The sequence below is a fragment of the Cryptomeria japonica genome, chromosome 1 (assembly GCF_030272615.1).
Source record: "Cryptomeria japonica chromosome 1, Sugi_1.0, whole genome shotgun sequence".
Taxonomy (NCBI): Eukaryota; Viridiplantae; Streptophyta; class Pinopsida; order Cupressales; family Cupressaceae; genus Cryptomeria; species Cryptomeria japonica.
Window position 1 is genome coordinate 49,264,289 of NC_081405.1, and position 18,486 is coordinate 49,282,774.

Here is an 18,486-nt window from a genome sequence, read left to right on the forward strand (position 1 = left end):
CCCAATACACGGGCTGAATTAAAAGCCCCCCTATTTTCACCAAATATTGCTTTTTTACATAGCCCGAGTTTAAAACCCCCCTATTTTCATTGATAGGCAATATATTGTACCCTCATTTTTGGGATATTAAACCCCCCAGTATGAATGCATGTGATATAATATTGCCTAGTCAGTGAATCCCCTGTGTAAACAAGCACGCAACTAGGAAGGAATAGTCCCGAGATGAGGTCCACTCATCCATGCAGCCAACTAACATCATATTTAGAGTAAAAAGAAACAAAATGAACCTAGGAGAGAACTAGGATGAGACATGCTAAAGTAGGGGCAAAAAAATGAGGTGTATTGTACTAGGTTATAATTTATGATGCTACATTTAGTCCCCACTTTAACGAGAGTATGAGTTTATGCAAATACTCACAGTAAAGTAGAAAGATGAAGAAGATGGAGAGAGAAGAGCAACTAGGAGCGATATGACAAAGAGATAAGACATCACTAATTTTGAGAAACCAAGCCCCTAATCTTAGGTTCTTAAATCATACAATGCAATGGTACACAAAACAGGACAAAGACAAAAAAAAAAGGCCAAATGAAGACAACCAAACATGAAAGAGACACAACAAAAGGGGTTAGTACTAAAATAAAAAGCTCCAATTCAACTAGTTGAAGAGACCTGGATAGTCAAAATGTCTCAGCCACTAATCTCATTCTTGTAATGCTATTCCAAGAACACAAGTGGTCACATGGAAAGAGAAAGATCATGCATCAAATGATGAACCATGATCCAACAATTAGCAGAGCTATGAGCTCATGGGGAGAATAAAGGAGATCACATGGATGTCATGGGATATCAAGCTATCTTATGCTAGGTGACCCATGAGAGAGAAAGAGAGAATGTGGATTCCATAGGCTAGCAAGTTGTGTTATGCTAGGTGATCCATAAAAACATGAATTCTCATGGGACAACAAGTTATGTTATGTTGTGTGTTCCATGTAAGAAGGAAGAGTTAGAATAGTCTAACAAGTTGTGTTATGCTAGTTCCACTCATCCTGAAAAATGCAGCACAAGGAGGGTTGAAAGGTCTAGCAAGTTGTGTTATTCTAGTTAACCTACCTTAAAGAAGTTGAAAAAGAAGGATGAGTTGACATCCTGCTATATATGTCACTGTTTAATTTTACGAGTTAAGCATCTGAGCTAAGACTTTGGTCTAGTTTTGAGCATGCAACAACATGCATAAGACATGTAATAAGGATAACCCAACAAAGCATCATGTAAGGAAATCCACAAAAAATGAATAACGAAGCAAGGAATTATGCAAGGAAATCCACAACTTGAATTGAAAATGGATAATTAAGCAAGGAATTATGTAAGGAAATCCACAACTTGAATTGAAAAAGGATAACCAAGCAAGGAATTATGCGAGGAAATCCACAACTTGAAAAACGATAACCAAGTAAGGCATTATACAAGGAAATCTACAAATTGAATTGAAAAAGGATAACCAAGAAAGGTATTATGCATGGAAATATGCAGCTCTTGAATTGAACAAGGATAACCAAGAAATACATTAAAAAAGGAAATCCACAACTTGAATTGAACATATGTTACAAGGAGGTCGTGATGTACCCCCTACCTCCCCCACCCCCTTAAGGTGTCAACATAGCCCTATGTTGATATCTTAATGAAGATAGTAACAAGGATACACACCTTCATCACCAATGAGGTGTCCATTAGGCAACAATGTACATAACTCCAAGCTAAAGAGGCACAATGCTTATGAGCAAGGAAAAGATAGTTGTAAAAGATATATCTTGCAAAAAGAGTAAAGGGATCCTTTTGCAGTATGGAGGAAGATATATTCATCCAAAGATATCCACCTCCAAAAATAAAAGGGATAATTGATAAAGATAACATCTTTGAAAAGGAGAAGGAAACTAAGAATACACATCTTCTCACATTGCTAGAAAAAAGTGGATTCTTAGTAAAATATTGCACACATTCACTAAGGAGAGTTAATTTATAAGAAGATGCACCAATTCAAACAAATAAAAATTCCAACCAAGGTACATATACGCACTTTAATCGAGGATCGATCTATATAAGAAAGTAACTCAAGTTATGAAAAATGAAACTCAAAGGAAAAGGCAATCTTTGAAAAAGAGAGAGAATTGAAATTTTATTCTTGCCCCACAAGCATGGAGATTGTTGGGAAAATGGTGTCTCAACTTTGCATTTACATAAGGTTACTATTTATAGTAAGTTCTTGTTTGGGCACGTATTGGTTTGACATTTTCCCCAAAGCTTTGATTGGCTAGATAAGCATGCCAGTAGATTTTCGTTGTAAGATCATAACTGTTGTTATATGGAGCCTAATCAGACTCGGAGGTTAAATTTTCCCTACTTCTATCGACACAGTTTCCCCCCATATTTTTTGATGGGGTCAAGGGGCAGTTCCCCTTGCCAGGCCAAAAAGACATTATTTTATAAAGGTGTCGGGTGTTATTTCTATTGGCTAACATGTTGTAACCCTAATTTTGTAACTGACATAAGTCTTGATAAAAAGGCTAAGGGTTAGGGTTTTTTGTAGAGAATTTTGTAGCATTTTGTAGCAATATTGAGTTGCAAGGGGATTGCTGGCTGTAATCGGTTTTGATTTACTGGATAATAATATTGGACTCTGTTTGGTGGATGTAGCCCAAGATTAGGTGAACCATGTTCAATATTGTCTCTTCGCTATTATTATTTCAGTTTTTTCATTCCTGTGTTTAATATTTATTTGCATATAATTGATATTTTCTGCATGCAATTCCTAACAATAACTAGATTTGAAGATATGAAAGTTTCTATTTTTGAAGGTTGTATGAAAGGATTAAATTTAATTTTGAGGATTTTAATAGAGGATTTGAAATGTCCTAAAAAGTGGGCATAACTGGTGTAGTGGGTTACAAGGTGATAGAGAACGTCATGATCTTTTCGGTGCTTCAAATGGTTCGTCAATTGGACATCTGATTCACAAGTTATTGGTGCAAGAGCACCTAGTTTTGAGTGCAATTTATTATTTTTGGTGTGTTAGTTCTTAGTTTGGTTTTGGATGATGAATAAGAGTCTTCTCATAGGTCCTCATATGTTTGTGATATTCTTTGATAGGTTGGATGTCCATAGGACCATGCATTTGCTCAATTTTGGCTTGTAAGCCCTTGTAAGCCTAAAATGGCATAATTATGCATTTTGATGTAAAATGTCTTGTATAGCCTTGTTTGGAACTAGGAAATGTTAAATTAGTGGTTTTTAGTCATCCTAGATGGTTTGGAGAAGGAAATAAAGCATGTAATGCAAAAATGCACTCTTTGGCAAAAGTTGTCAAAGTTGCTTGACAACTTTTTGCAACGTTGAGCAACTTTTTGCAACTTTGAGCAAAGGGTTAGTTAGGAAACCGATGGAGAGTTAGTTAGACCAAAATGGCATATAAATTACCTAAGCATGACTATAATGAGGTTGGTGAATTCCTGAAGGAGAACTTAATACAATTTGAAGACCATTTTTCAAGTTTTTACCTTGTGTTTTCTAAGAATTAGAGCAGCAGTCCGTACTTCAAGTATTGATTGCATTGATATTATTTGATCATTGTTTTATACATGTTCTTGTAGTGCTCAAGAATTATTTTCTTTAGTTTTATTGGAGATTTGAATTGTGTTCTTAATTTTGTAAGCTCTTGACCTGAGTAAGGGTTTGAGAGGCCCAAACATGGTTCCAACTTGAAGTCCTTTGAGTTCTTTTCAATAACCCATGGGACTCAAGCCATGGAACCTTTGTATAGTGTAAATAATATTTATTTTCATTTGGAGGTCATTGAAAGGCCAATGAACATCATTTCCTAGGGGAGCTCAGTCATATCCCAATTAGGAAATGAGTGAAATTATGCAAATACTTGCAGGGATGAGCAAGGTTGGAGTTGAAGAGTGTTTGGAATGAGCAAGTGGGGTGTGGAAAAGCATATTTGAGAGTTTGGAGGTGTGGAAGATCAGGGAACACACCAAACCCTTGAAAGAAGACAAAAAAGAGCCTAAAACCCCTTAAAACAAGCCATTCTCAAGTTTTGTACCTGGACGGTCAAACTGAGATTTTTCAATCCTTAAATATTGAAGTAATTCCAAAAGGGTATTCAGATCACCAAAGATTTTGTGTGGGTCTTTGGGCAAATTGTGAACAAATCCACAAAAATCGGTTAGGTAGGGCTAATTGGGGCTCTAGGGCTACTAGGCCTAGAAAATAGAGAAAAGAAGGAGCGATGGGGAAATGGATCAAAACCAAACTCAAAACTAGTTGATTGGCCTTGGTAAACCTCATGAACACCTACTACAACCTCTGCAAGCATTTGTTAGGAGTTTGATAGTGTAAGGTTGGATTTACCCTTGTGAATCTCAACCATGCCTGAGCAACCAATGAGCACATCTTGATTGGGAGCACTCCTAGAGAGTTTGGATGCCTAATTTGATTGATAGACTAGAGAAAAATGAAGGGAGACCACTAAAGAAAACACTTGACTGCCCTTTGATAAAGGATTGGCTCTCTTTGAGTATACCTCCCCATCATAGTGGTATCAAAGCAACCAAGATTTGGGAAGAAGCCAGTACATGACAAACACTTAATCAGTAGGATAGAATACTCTAAGGATGGTGACCAATGCAGAGTTAGCCAAGAAGGTAGAAGATAAAGAGGAAAAAAATAGGCTCCTTAGAGAAAGATTATTACAATTGGAGAGCAAACTAGACACAGTTGAAAACAAAACTGAGAAAGTGACAATTAAGGTCAATGAAGGGAAGGGTAAAGAAGTTGTAGAAGAGGATAGAACACCTGAACTAGACCCTATTCTACTTGAAGAACCTTTACTTAAAGAAATCAAAGCCTTAGGAGGAAAATCCCTGGAAGAAGTGCCACCTTTTGTGGAAAAATAGAGCCCGAGGTAGTCCTGGAATGGATAGAGGGATTGGAGAACAACTTTGAATTTGATGGAATCAGTAAGGCACAAAAGGTGAAGGTGACCAAGTCTAGATTGAGAGGAGCAACCTTGACTTGGTGGAAATTTATCCAAGAAGAGAGGCAAAAAGAGGGTAAGAACCCAATAGCTACTTGGAAGGGCATGTTAGACAAGGTGAAAGAAGCATACATCCCTGAAGATTATGAGATCCAGTTGCACAAGAGGAGACAAAATTTGAGACAAAGAGACTTGGATGTGAGCAGATACACTGAGGAATTTCAGAAGTTGTGTCTAAGATCCAAGGTGGTAGAGGATGAGAGCATCAAGGTAGCTAGATACTTGAATGGCTTGAGATGGAACATTCAAGAGGAATTAAGTTTGTTGTGCCCTAATACCATGCATAAGTGCTATCAATTGGCACTGAAAGTGGAGGGAAAGAGCAAGAAGAAACAAGAGCAAAGCAATAGAGGCAGAGGTAGGGGAAGAGATGGCAGAGGTCAGAGAGGTAGCTTTGGTGGAAGAAATGTAGACCAAAGGTCCCAAGGGGAATTCAAGTTGGTTGAACAAAGTGGGGATTCCAATAGCAAGAGAAGCTATAGAGGAAGGTCTAGTGGATCAGGAAGAGGGTCCTATTTTACCACCATGAAGTGCTACAATTGCCATCAACTTGGACACCTGACCTATAAATTCCCTAAGAAGTCTTCTTCATCCCAAGGAGGTGAGAGGAGAGTAACCTATGCTCAAGAGGATGCAGAAAACATGAAAGCATCAGAAGTGAGTTTGGATTCAGAGGTAGGGGAGAACCTTATGATGAGAAGAGTCTTGATTAAAGAATCGGTTAAGGAGAAACCTAGCCAAAGGAGATCCTTGTTTAGAATAAAATTCAAGATCATGAGAAAGGTATGTAGAGTGGTGGTGGATTCAGAATCCACAAACAACATAGTGTCAGAGGAAGTGGTGAGTAAGCTCAATTTGCCAAGAATACCACATAGTGATCCCTATAGAGTTACATGGCTAAACAAGGGGCAACATGTTCTTGTGAATGAAAAAACTTGGGTGGAGCTCACTATAGGAGGATACAAGGAAAAAATCTTGTTTGATATCTTGCCCATGGATACTTGCCATCTACTCCTAGATAGGCCATGGCAATTTGACAGAAAAGAAATACACCATGGAGAGAAGAATGTTTATATCTTCCAAAAGGATGGAACCACCTACAAAATCCAGTCCATAGGAGATCAAGTAGAGGGCAGATCCAAAGGTTCTAATGTGCTACTAGTTGGTGAGAAAGAGTTCATCAACACACTCAAGGAAGGAGAAGGAGTGGGGTTTGCCATTGTTGTAAGGTCAAAAGAAGACAACAAAGAGAAGAAGGTGTGCATTCCTAAAGAAGTGCAGCCAGTCCTAAATAAGTTTAAGGACATCATTAGTGATGGAACACCAGCTACATTTCCTCCTCAACGTGCCATAATTCACCAAATTGACTTCATACTCGGAGCTTCATTTCCCAATAAGGCAGCTTATAAAATGACACCGGATCAAAACAAGGAGATAGCCAAGCAAATACAAGAACTCCTAGCCAATGGACTAATTAGAAAGAGCATCAGCCCATGTGCAGTACCCACCATTTTGGTTCCAAAGAAGGGAGGTACTTGGAGACTTTGCACTGATTCTAGAGACATAAACCAGATTACTATCAGATATAGATTTCCCATCCCAAGAATTGAAGACTTGATGGATTATTTGGGAGGTGTTGAATACTTCACCAAGATAGATCTCAAGAGTGGTTACCACCAAATCAGAATAAAGGAGGGTGATGAATAGAAGACAAGCTTCAAGACCACAGAAGGACTCTATGCATGGCTTGTTATGCCATTTGCACTCACAAATGCTCCTAGCGCATGTTAGGATTCCCATAGATACTTAGAGGGGGGGGTAAATCAGTATCTGGCCGATTAATAGATTTTCTTAACTTAAAACATGTAGAGCATATTAATACTGTGTACCGGTAAGCATAAAGTAATGCAATAAATAGAGATAGAAACAACCACATGAAAAACACACCATAACACAAGGATTTAACGAGGAAACCCGGTGTGGGAAAAACCTCGATGGGATTTGTGATCCACAATACTCACTTACTGGCCAATAAGAGAATATTACTGCTAAAAGAGGGGCCTGCACATGCAGGAAGGCCAACTGCTTAGAGCTCACTCCTCAAATACAAAAATGGGAAGTCTCACTGACTTACAAAATGGATTATATAAATCCAGTGTCTTGTACTACTTCAAAATAGCATCTATAATGCCAGATCCAATACCGGTTTCTGCTCTGCTTCTTACATAAACCCTTAACCTATAATTCGCATAATAGGTCTACCTTATTTCGCCTAATTACATTCCTCTTTCTTACTTACAAATGTTCTACAATGATCTCTCTTATATAAGAGTCATTTTACAACTTGCCAAGTCGGCTTACAATGATTTTACAAATAATAAACAAAATATATTACAACAAAAATCATGTCGGCCTCTGTGTCGGTATGCTACCTTTCACTGCCGGTGCCGGTGATCTGAGTGTCGTGTAGAGTCTGATCTTGCTAGTGCTGGTGGAATGCCTTGCCGGTGGAATAGGATTGTAAGGTTGCCATCAATGACAAAACCTTCAATCACCTACAATGTCTCATTGGAGTGTGCATATGCCAACAATCTCCCCCTTTGGCATTGATGGCAACACTCGTGAGAAAATTTCAAAAGTGTATCCAAAACTTGTAATTTAAAAATGTGTACCAAAAATATATGAGCTCCCCTTGAGCAGATAAGTCTTTTGTAGATTATTTTCTCATACTACTACTCCCCCTTTGGCATCAATGACAAAGGTTGTCAAGGTGTCAATAGAGTTGTAGTTTTTCTATCTCAACCTTGTAACTAGGTGGTTACAATTTGAAAAAGATCCACCAAAACCAAATTTATGCTTTCCATAAACTTCTTACTATCTTTTATTGCTGCCTTTGTTCTTTGAACTGTAGCTCTGTCGGTGTTTTTTGTCCTTGTAATAATGCCTCAGATATTTCCTTTCTCAAGGATGCTAGATAGTCCAGTCTTGGACTTAGTCTTAGTCTCAGATTTTTTGCCTTGTTTATTATTTTGTCCTTTTCTCTCTCTAGCTTCAGTAATTCATCCTCAAAACTAGTTATCTTTTGCTCAAAAATTGCTAATGTATCAAGTGAATTAACAAAATTGTCTGCAAGTTTATTTATGTCTTCTTATACCTTGCTCATTTTCTTATCTATGTCAACTATTAAGAAGTTTGTCTTGCAAGTATCTTTGTACAAAGTTTTAAATTCCTTCAATGAGTTGCATAGTTCTGGTAGAAGTGTGTCAAATTCCCTAGTACACTTCTTTATTTGATCCTCAAAGAATTTTTGTTTTTCAATCTCCAACCCGTCTTTGAATGCCTGTTCCTTTATTTGTTCAACTGTCATTGTGTTGTCAGTAATATACTTCAACAAAGTGTCAAGTTGACTCAAAGAATCCTTATTATCTATGTTGCATTTTGGAGCTATCATCTTCAAAATTGGGATTGTGTCATCTATAACTTTATAAGCTTGTGAACTACAATCAGTTATTTTCTTCAAAGAATCTAAAAGAACTTCAGTTACATTGGTTGATTTATAACCTATTGAGGAGGAACCAACATTCTGAATTCCACTAGTGGAGGAAGTAACCATGCTTGTAGTGACCTCTGGTAGGTCAGTCTGTGTTTCCATTTCCTTAAGCAAGGGTTTTTGTTTCTCTCTTGTTGCCAGTGGCATTGTTTCCACATGAACTTGTTCCTATTCCGGAGCCTGTTGCTCTGCTAGTCTCTTTGTCTGTTAATCTGTTTCAGTCTCTGTTTCCCCATCTGATGGTTTACCTTCAGTGTTAACAATGTTGTCCGCTACCGGTGGCTTACTAGCCATGTCAGTCTTACCGATTGTGTCCTTGTCTATCACAATGTTGACCTTTTGAGTATCAACATCCACTGTGTATAGTACCTCAGGATTAGGATTAGTATCCTCTTGTGATACATCCATACTGTCATCTGTCGATTGGTCTTTTGTTGTTGTTACCGGTGGAGTAATCAGAGGCGGTAGGGATAAGTTATCTTTTATTTTGATACTAGGAGGTCCACCAACCTTTCCTTTACCCTTATCTTTGTCCTTTTGATAGACTTTGATAGGCTTGGGATTCATGTATTCTTCCTTCTTTTCCTTCTCCACAAGGAATATATCTTATCCATTTTTTGTTTCTTATGTTACCTCATTTACTCTTCCTGCTATTAGTGCAATATGTCGGTGTGTAGTAGAGAATACTGACTGGTTTGCCTTTGCAATTAGATCATCTATTTCTTTTGGAGAGTTGACTGGGTAGACAACAAGTAATTTTTCAATTTTAATTTTTTTGTCAAGTTCTACAATAGATTGTCTTCTTACCTCCAGTCTCTTGAATAATTCATCTAGTACTTCATCTATAACTTGCATCAAAAACTTCTTATAGATATCCAGGTTTAAAATGACACTATTTTCAACTTGCTCTTTCTCATCTGCTGATAGTGTATCATATAATTTTTCCTTGTTCTTGAGATTTCCTTCTTCTGTGATTTCATCCAATAGTTTTTCAATTGGAGAAATATTTTGTTGAGTCCCTTTCTTCTTAAGTGTTAGCTTTTTCTTTAGGGTTGTCTTCTTTACCGAAGACCTCACTGCCTGTTATTTTTGTCTAGTTCTTCTAGGCGAGGGTGTGGATACCGGTGAAGGTTGTCTTTTCCTTACAACTCTTTTAAATTCAATTGGCTTGTCACTCTCTGAAGAAGTTGCTGCTGGTGATAGGTGATTTTTTGGTTGTTGTGCCTATAACTCATCTTCAGTGATACCGGTTTCTTTCAGTACATCTTCTTTTATAGCCTTATCCTGCCTTGAACCTCTTCTCACAGTTGCTTCTACTTTCTTTACTCTCTTCTTAAATTGAATTTGGCTTTCAATGGTCTCAGGACTACCAAATACTTCTTCCTTAGGTTCATTTGGTGCTTCCAGAAGAGCTTTAGCATATGTTTCAATGATGTGATCATCAGTCTCATAGCCCATTTCAGTAACCCAAATTGTTCTTGGGATAACTGCTTCCATCCAGATCTCATCCTTTTTAATCACAAAACATATATCATCTTTGTATTTGTTAACAATTTCTTGTGACAGTCTGATTCTTTTGTTCATTCTAGCCTTTAGTTCTTGAAAATACTCATCAATATTCTTTTCCTTGTTTTCACCCATGTTGTTGAATAAGTCTGATAACTGTTTCCCTACCGGTATGTCAAATCCAAGGTTCTTGTTGCCTATACCGGGCACCTGTTTGGTTATATGTAGCATTAAGCATACAAGTAAATTACCAAATCTAAAAGTTCCTTTCTTATCCTTCTTGATCTTCCCTAAATTGTCAATTAATTCAATCTTTAGCCATTCACATACATCAATTTTCACATTTTCTCTTACCATATCATGTGCACTTTTTATGCATAAACTGGAAACTGAGTTAAGTCTATTTGCATGTGTTGCTTTGTATCCTAAAATCATGCTAACAAATCTCACATTTATGTCAGTCACATCATTAACCCTTAGAGACGTTCTGTTGGATGTTGCACCAGTTAGGTTCATTACCAGGTCATTTGAGACCTTCTTTGTTTTGTCTAGTCTGCTACTGGTGGAGGGTAACCCTGTTACAGCTTTCACCGCTTCCTTGGTAATTTTATGGACGAATTCAAGCCAAAAGAATGCACCATGTACTCTACTTAACATTATCCTAATAACTTCCTTGGGGAAATCCGGAATACTAATTATCTAAGCTTAATTCTTCTATTAATTAAATAAATCCTTATTTATTTAATTAATTCATTTATCCTCTTCTAGCCTTATTTCTCATTTAAATAAATACATTTATTTATTTAAATTATCCTTTTCTTAAATTAAATAAATATTTTATTTATTTAATTGATCCCACTTCCTCTATTAATTAAATAAATCTTTATTTATTTAATTAATTCATTAATTTTTTCTACCCATGACACATGTCATTCATCTCTTAATTCATACACTACCTACCCCTTTCATTATTTTATTATTTCTTTTACCTACCCTCTAATCATAGCCGACCTCCTTTTACACCTCTCAATCTTATCCCTCCATTTCATATAGTGTCTTCTATATAAGGAGATGCTTCCTTCATTATCAAACCCCCCCATTGACTACTTGACTACACTAAAACCCTTTTGGGAGAAAAACCCCACACTCCAAAAGCCGCTCAATATATTATTCATAAATCAATAACATATTACAATATTCTTGCATAGCAATATCTTCACAGGAGTACCACCTGTAGACACCCAAAATTGTCCAGTCTAATTAAATAAATATTTTATTTATTTAATTATCTAAGCCTAATTCTTCTATTAATTAAATAAATCCTTATTTATTTAATTAATTCATTTATCCTCTTCTAGCCTTATTTCTCATTTAAATAAATACATTTATTTATTTAAATTATCCTTTTCTTAGAATAAATAAATATTTTATTTATTTAATTGATCCCACTTCCTCTATTAATTAAATAAATCTTTATTTATTTAATTAATTCATTAACCTTTTCTACCCATGACACATGTCATTCATCTCTTAATTCATACACTACCTACCCCTTTCATTATTTTATTATTTCTTTTACCTACCCTCTAATCATAGCCGACCTCCTTTTACACCTCTCAACATCCTTGTATCATGACACTTATGATTATATATATGAGATGATTCATCTTTGCGGCAGCTATATGCATGCGTACCTATGTGATGAGATGTTTCATGATGTATGTTTCTATGTGATGCTTATGTTATGGATGCAAATATGTACATGATGAAATGCAATATTTTTTTTGTTTTTTTATGTTTTATATGCGTATGCATGATGCAAATGTGAATGTATGTAATGCAGACGAATATGATAATGCAAATGTAAATTGTGCTAATAGGTGTTGTGTGCAAGATGTGATGCAGTTGTGATATTTATATGTATGTATGAAATGCTTATATGTGGTAATGCAGGTGCAACTACATGAAATGCAAATGTTTTTGGTGTGTCATTATACTCAATCATGTGATAGCAGGCTACGCGGACTTGAGAAGGACGATGGAAGTCAATCAAGAAAGGGGGATGGAAGACAGAAGATATGAAAGTGAAAGAGATTCTTGTGCGTTATCATCATTGAGCTTTATTATGGCAAGTAGGTTATGAAAATCGAGGCATATATTCGACCCAGAAAGTCATTGTACCTGTTTGCATGGAGATAAGACAGTCACAAACAAGGAATACCCCAGTTCACACTAGACTCACAGTGTCCTCATATCCTTGGACAAGTCATAGCATTACTAAGAGACAATCCACAGACAGCAAATACAAATAGGTGACGATACCCCATCCTTGCCTTTCTAGTCAAAGACATCCTGGAGATAAAATCTCTAGTCAGAGACATCCATGAAAAGCTAAAAGATATGTCACCAAAAGATAAAATCAAAGAAAACCAAGACTCGACACCAACATTCATTGTAGTCCTCAAGTTTAGTGTCTCTTGTCACTTGTATAAGTCTTATTTGATTGTGGTCACAATGTTTACTTTCACAAAAGGATAGATAGCACTAAACCATAAAGTTGTCTGAGTCTGTTGAAAGATTTGATTTGTTGAAGCCCATTTTTGTTGTTGTGTCTCATCTAAACTGGTTGAATCCATGCAACTGATACTTTATTGCGGAGAAGACATAACTTTATTGCGGATTGTACGTGGATAGACTGAAGAAAAGTGGAAGAAACTGTACTCCTCGAAACATGTGATGTTCTTAGTTCCACACCCATCACTAGACGTAGGATTTGCCTTAGCCACAGATAGGAGTTGATTTATTATGGATGGAAAGGGGTGAAAAGGGAGGTTTATTATGAATGGCTAACCAATCTTAGGTAGATCAATAACAAGCCATGACGGGAATGTGTAAATTTATTATGAATGTATATGTTGTGAGTGTGTGAAAAGTGAAAGGATGACATGGAATCTTGAAGGAGGGAGGAGCAATGTCTCTACACATGGCGTTGGTGACCCAGTTTTCACCATGGTACTTGCCCAGGGCGCCACCGAAGTGGTTTTCACCGTTGGACGAAATTATTTCTCTTTACTTTTTTCTTTTTTTTCAATGTTTTTTGTGTCACAAGGTGCCTGTTTGCCAGGTTTTCACCAAGTAATGATTTTTTTTGTTTTATAATTTATTTTTTTTGTATTTTTGAATTTTTTGATTTTTTTTTTGTATTTTTGAAATTTTTGATTTTTTTTGTATTTTTTATTTTTTTGTATTTTTTGAATTAGGATATTCCAAAGAGCTATGTGTAGAACCTGCGAAGGTGCATGTCGTTGATAGGATCCTCCAAAGGTTCACCTTCTATAGTTGAGAGTAGATATGCACCGGATCCATATGCTGCTGTAACGATGTAGGACCAAGCCAATTTGGTTCAAACTTGCCCTTCTTCTCTCTGTCTTGCTGATTTTTAGGATTTTCCTTGAAAACCAAATCACCTACCTCAAATGTGTGAGGCTTGACTTTATGATTGTAGCTGCATTGTTCTTTGACTGAATGATGTGTAGCTCGCGTGACTGTCTTCCTTGATAAAGGAACTGAGATAGAATTACTAGCATGTGGAATACGTAGTCCCATATGCATGTCACCTAAAGAAGTTTGGGCATCCCTGATAACAAAGTCCTTCAAGGAAGCTCCATTAAAGGTCCATGATGTATCGCCAAAAGGGGATGGATGTGTGGAACAAGTGGATGAGTTATGAAGGCTTATGACTGTGAAAAGAAGTGAAAGTAGGATAGCATGATGGAGACTTAGGATCAACAAGTATGCTTTTTGACTTGAAATTTTAGAAATTTTGCCCCCAGTTATTTTGATATTAGGGGAGATCAACTCTTGCTCTTTTTCTTTCATAGGATTTTTATCCTTGACCTTGATTTTTTCAGAGTCCAATAGCTTTTGGTTTTGATTTGGACTAAAGGACTTTTCTTTATTTTTGACTTTTAGATTTTTCTTTTCAAAGCTTGATTTGTGATCCTCAATGAGTAAGGGCTTTTGTAATTCTTGTTGATCCAAGTCTAGGAGAGGAGTGGAAATGGAATGAATGGATGATATGGTAAAGCTATGTGAGTTCTCAAGAGGGCTGGTGATACGCTCAATAGATTCTTTGCTAGAACCACTCTTAGGACTATTGATATCAAGAGATGCTTGCACCGCTAGAGGAGATTTGCATTCAGACTTAGTAGACACAATACTAGGTGGTTCACACCCAATTCCTTGACATTGAAAATTGATTGTAGGTTGTTCCTGTTGACTAAATACCTTAGGAGATAATGAGAGTTGGTCAACATGAAATATATACTCACCACATCCCATGTCTTTAAACTTGAACATTTCTTTGATCTCTGCTTGTGTTGACGTAGAAGCTTTCAATGATTCTAGATCCACATATGCTGATGAAGGAATAGCTTCTCGATTGACTGGGATTGTTATTTCTGATCTAGGTTGCAAATTGTTGCAATATATGAATGGATTTGGGTCAGCTTTGACAATCACTTCAACTCCATTGTGAGGAAACTTGATACATCGATGATATGTAGATGGGACTGCGCTCATCTCATGAATCCATGGATGTCCTACCAATATGTTGTATGTGAGATCCAAGTCTAGGACTTGACAAACCACATCCTTTGAAACTGGCCCAACTCTGAGAGGCAAGGTGACTGTGCCTTTGGATGAACGCTCTTCATCATCATATGCCTTGATGGCAATTTTGTTTGTAGAATTCACAGCTTTGTCGGAATATCCCAATTGTTTAATAGTGCTCAATGTACAAATGTTTAGACCTGCTCCTCCATCTATCAGGACTCATTTTATTCAATGTTTGTGTATGAAGGCTTCAATGTGTAATGGTGCATTATGTGGCTGACTTACGGAGGTATCATCGGCATCTGTGAATGTAAGAGATTGTGGAATGGAAAGGTATCCCACCATGGCTTGAAACTGGTCCACGTTTAGATCAGTAGGAACAACAGTTTCTCTCAAGATTTTATCAAGAATGGCTTTATGTTCGGGGGATATGCATAAGAACTCAAGGATTGAAATAAGCGCAGGTGTCTTCCCTAATTGTTCTACAAGGTCATACTCAGGCTTGGTTGATGAGGAAGTAGTGTTTTTAGCTAGAGCACCTTGCAAGGTGAATTTACCTCGACAAGTTGTAACATGACATTCAGAGGTAGGTTTGGAAGAAGATCCAATTCCTTTCAGAACGATCTTGGGTCTCTGGGTAGAATTCTCAGACGTTTTGTCCTTGATGATAATGGTAGAGACATAATTGTCCATCGAAATGTGATTGATAGTGGAATTATAGTTATAGGATGCTCTAGTATAGTTGGTTTGATCATCTGTGGCTTTAGCTTTTCCCTTGTCATGCTTTGGGAATGGTTCCTTAAACATCTCATGTTCTTGATTGGATGAGTGTCCTTCAATCTCAATGTCACCTCTATCAATGAGATCTTGTATGATGTTCTTCAGTCGATGGCAATTTCCTGTCTTATGACCTTTGCTCTTATGAAATTCACAATACTCATCATCATTCCACCAATTTGGTTTAACCTTTGGCTCATATGGAGGCAAATTTGGAATTCTTATTATTTTGTTTGCCACTAGCTTCTTGAAAACTGACTCAAGTGGTTCTCCCAATGGGGTGCACTTCCTTCATGATCTTGAAAGTGTTTGAGTATTCACTTGATTGTTTGTAGAGCTTGATCCTAAAAAAATGATTTTGGGTCGCATTGTATTGGCATCAACAACACCATCATTGACTGTGTTCTTGTTTTTATTCCAAAATCTTGGCTTATCTTTTTCTTTAAAGTCATCTTTGTTTTCCTTGAATATCTTAACAACTCCTTGTTCAATTAGGACTTTTTCTGTCGCTAAGCCTTTTTCAATGATGTCCTTGAAGGTGGACAAACAAGCTTTTCTCAAGTCATAACCAATGTCTTTGTTAACATTCTGAGTGAACATTTCTACCATTTGTTTTTGTGGAATTTCACAAGAGCATCTATTGGCTAGATTCCTCCATCTTTGTAAAAATGATGCAAAAGACTCTCCCTCTTTTTGCTTGGTGTTGCACAAAGTAGTGACTGATATGTCTATCTCTATATTGTAGGAGAAATGTTGAATAAATGCCTCTGCTAAGTCAACCCATGACTTAATTCCAAGTGGAAGTTGGGAGAACCATTCCATAGCTTGATCGCCTAGACTCTGTGGGAATAATCTCATCAAATATGTCTCTTCTGCTGCTATCTCAATGCAAGCTATGAAAAACTATCTTATGTGTGCCTTAGGATCCCCTTTTCCTCTATACTTATCAAATTTAGGCATCACAAAGTGTGTAGGAAAAGGAGGCATTGGACTGCTCTTGTCAAATGGATAAGGACATATGTCTCTCATTGTGTATGTTGGCTTCGGTGTATTTATGTCCTCCATTTTCTTTTGTAAGTCCCTGATTTGTTGCTCCAAATTTTTCTTAGGTGGAGATCGACTTCTTGGACCATACCCCATGCTTGAGGCACCAATTGGAGGAGAAGCATGTTGCATATATGGATGATATTGATCATACACATGTTCATATGGAGGAGGTCTATAGTGATGCTGCATATATGGACCACTTGGTATAGATTCATGTTGAGGAATGAAATATCTATTTTGTCCATGTATACCATACTCTACAGGCATGTCATGTTCTAAAGTCTTGCCCCCAAATTTGACATAGGGTTTCCTTGTGTCCAAATTTTGAGCATGCCTTTGAATATCCAATTGCTTTGGTGGTTGATCCTTAGCATTCATATGTGATTGAGCATATTTCTCTGCATAAGACTTCCATAACAGTCTGCGAATGTGAGTATCATATGTTTGACCATGTGTATGTGGGACCTCTGGTTTTTGAAACAAAGATGATGGTGATTCAGGCACCATATGTGGTCCTCTATTGCCTCCACTATTAGGCCTCCTTTGATCCATGTTGAGGTGAGGTTGTTGCAAAGGTCGATTTTCCATTATTTTAGACATGTCAAAATCATGAGGTATCTTGGCTCCACTTTGTGCCATCATTTGTAAGAAATATTGTCTATCTCTCCTCATTATTTCCTCAACCAATCAATTGAAACGGGGATCCATAATGGAGTCTTCCACTTCTGCTGAATGTACTGAAATGTTCTCCATATTTTCATTGTGTGTATCATTGTTGTTTATAGTTTCCATGTGCTCAACATTTGGAATGTTTCTATAGGCATCCATGTCAGGTAATGTAGTATGATCAGAATTGAAAAAGACATCATTGTCATACTCATAAGAACTCATGTTTGCGGACTCTTGAGCCTCTTTAGTTTCTCTCCTAGATTTTTGGAAACGGGTTTCAACCATGAACTAGGTATTGACCAAGATGTGTGAGACTAGATGAAAATGGAAAGAGTATGGAAGACCAAGAGTTGGATGGAATGTAAATGAATCTGAGGTGTACTTGCAATGTCCAAAGTGTAAGACCAAGTATGTATGTAGTAGAGTAGGTGTGGCTTCCAAAGAGAGGATAGTTTCTCTTGATGAGGTAAGTTGACCTTGACTCTAAGTAAGACCAAATGAGACCCAATGGTGATAGACCTTGATGAGGGACCACTTAGCAAAATGTTGTTGTATGTAGTGTGTTGACAAAGTATGATGAGGACAAGCAAGTGACCTTTTAACTCAAGTTTAGACAAATGTAAATTTAATGCAAGATGTAAAGCAATGATGGACTTTGTGAGACCCAAAGACAAGTTGAATGCTAGATGAAAACCTGGAGAAACAACCTAGGAAGCTCAAGAATTCTGAAACTGATTGCTCTTGTTTGTTGGATTGTAAAAATTTTCCAATTTGTGAAGTTGTTGGTTGTGACCAAATCTAAATGTTTGACTGTTTTTCATGACAAGAGGACACAATGTTGATGAGGACTCAATGTTTGCAAGTGTTTAGACTCAAAATGACTCCAAGAAAAGTGTGTTGTTTGATGTAAAAATGTTTTGCATACACTTGAAGACACAAAAGACACAATGTTTTGTTGTTTGGTCTTGAATGTTTTGAATGTTTAAAATAAGTCAAGCACAATTCTTATGGCTAGCCAAGACAATAGTTGTTGATCCCACATGAGGTTTTACCCCGAGGCTATGCTATTCAGAGCGGATACTTAGATGCTTGACCCCACTGGCTCCACCCTTGGCACTCACTTCTCGGGGCAGCCAAGCATCAGTCCCCACAAAAACTCCTTGTGGTGAACTTTGTATCTCTACTAAGAACCGTATGTGTGTGGGCCGCTACCAGAGGTCCGACCTCCTG